The sequence below is a fragment of the Halyomorpha halys genome, unplaced genomic scaffold, assembly GCF_000696795.3.
Source record: "Halyomorpha halys isolate HHAL.00 unplaced genomic scaffold, Hhal_1.1 Scaffold299.1, whole genome shotgun sequence".
NCBI classification, from domain to species: Eukaryota; Metazoa; Arthropoda; class Insecta; order Hemiptera; family Pentatomidae; genus Halyomorpha; species Halyomorpha halys.
In genome coordinates this window covers 1,481,834-1,484,063 of record NW_027107963.1, presented here as the reverse complement: position 1 = coordinate 1,484,063, position 2,230 = coordinate 1,481,834, and the positions used below count along the sequence as shown (strand labels likewise).

Here is a 2,230-nt window from a genome sequence, read left to right as displayed (position 1 = left end):
ATACATAAAATAAAACATATCAAAACCCTTTATACATCAAAAATATATTATTTACTCAAAAAGAGCATATTACAATATATTGATTATAAATAAAAGGAATGTTGTCCGGGTGCAGTAAAAAAAAATCAAATAGAACGACCATTTGAGTTTTTTTTTTATGGTCAATCAGCCATCTTCTCTATTATATTAATTAAAGCGTTAAGTTTTTTTATTTTTTGAGAGGTGAGAAACCGATGAGGAAAATAATATCTCAAATTGAAAATTTACCTGATTAAGATCAAGTATTATGTCAAGCATGTTGTTGAAATCACTTTGGTGCTAAAGTTTAATCATACGATTAAATTATATTTTATACAATTATATGAGTTTTTATATAAAAACAAAAATACTTTGTATATTAACTGTCTTAATGGATGGTAGATTTTTTTTTTCATCGTATTGCCCGGATTTCTACTGGGAAAATCCACCACCACCTTCTATTTCTCAGCATTTATGAAAAAACCTGCCAATAATGACAAAATTTGTCCTAGATGTGGAGCAATATGTGTGACAGATCTTGGCCGAGCACGGTTCAGGTAATAAAATATTACTGTTCTCTTTAAATGTGATTACTAAGTATGAGGACAAGCACATGGCTGAGTCGAACACAACTCTCCTTCAAAAAGGTGTGCCATTTTATAACTTTATGGGCGACTCTACCTCACCCTCGACAACCTATTATAATGTCGATGTTGGTCTTTTCCTCCAAAACAGTGGTGGATTGGTCAAATTTTTGTCGGAAGATTTGTCTAGACTCACTAGTGATGTCAGATGTTGGCACCATTAGTGGTCCAGGAGTAGTGTTAGAAATTGATGAGGCGAAGTTTGGAAAACGGAAAAACAACCGGGAGAGGGATGTCAAAGGATCATGGATCTTCGGTGGGATTGAAAGAGTGAGGAAGAGGTGTTTTTTTGAAACAGTCCTTGATTGCTTGGCTAACTCCCTCATGGAAGACCATCGTTTCAGACCTATGGAGAGGATATTATATATCTAATCCACCACCAACAGTATCAACATCTGACAGTAAATCATAGTATTAATTTTTTAAACCCGGATGATAAAAGAATTCATATCCAAAATATTGAGAGGACGTGGCGTGAGGTACGCTATAATAGCCCACAATTCGGAAGGAATAAAAACGACAATACCAGATACCTGGCTGAGTTTTATTGGAAATCGAGGGTCGATTTAAACTCCCGCTTCCATCAATTCTTGATGGAGGTTGGTAGGCAATTTGATCCTTATAGCAATTAAAAGGTAAGAATTTTAATATTATTTGGTTAGTAATAGTATGTCTATTTTTCCAATATAGAATATCTATTGTTATATAACCTATTTATTTCCATTCCAGATTTCAAACTCAACCATCATGAGAAGAGTATCTAACTCGGCCTTCCTTCACGCCACCATCCTCCATATATTTGTACAGTGAATGAATAAATATCATCAGTAGGCTATGAATTCAAAGGCGAGAATTATGTCAAAAGAATTAATGAAGTACAAATTTGTGATATATTGTTGAATTAAAAGTCAATAAGTTTTGTTTTGGCCATAGAAACTGACATACTTAATTTTGTTGTCAAAGTCTTTTTGTTTAAATAATTGTCAGAACTTATACAATATGTTGATTGTAGTAGACATGTAATTGTTTTAATAAGGGAATAGTTCATGGTTTTCCCTGTTAGTTATCCATATATCTAAATACAATTCTATCCTTTAAACCTAATACATATTCCCTCTTTAATAAATATAAAATGTAAAATTATGAGAAGATTGTTGACCCTCTATGATATATATGAGGTGAAGATGGTTAGGGGGTGCACTAATATGCTATTTATTTAATTAATATAACAGTCAGGCAGTCCAATAATTGTCAATTTTGTATTTGACAGGTGTGGGTATAAATGAAAATATTAAAAAAAAAAGTATCTCACGATTTTGTAAAGTAAGTTGTAAGTATGTTGTAAAAAATTTCAATTACAGCTCAAGAGAACCTTACTATTATATTGAGACAAACTATAAAATAAATATCTTAATCTTATTTACTTACAGCTCAAGAGAACCTTACTATTATATTCAGACAAACTATAAAATAAATAATTGGAGAAGTTTGTTGGGGGGTGTGGTCAGCAAAGAACAACATAAATAAACAAAACCATATTTATTTATTTTATGCCGACGTTTCGACCT

At 31.8% G+C, this 2,230-nt stretch overlaps 1 long non-coding RNA gene across 2 annotated transcripts; it reads left to right on the top strand.

Annotated features, from left to right (window-relative positions):
- Positions 1 to 352: 352 nt before the first annotated feature.
- LOC136795518 (uncharacterized) lies at positions 353 to 1,581 on the top strand. Of its 2 annotated transcripts, none has more exons than XR_010843142.1 (2): positions 353 to 575; positions 1,392 to 1,581. It is a non-coding gene; the product is annotated as an uncharacterized lncRNA (long non-coding RNA). The 2 variants fall into 2 exon arrangements; XR_010843143.1 differs by having other exon boundaries at positions 353 to 1,297.
- The last annotated feature ends 649 nt before the right edge of the window (positions 1,582 to 2,230 follow it).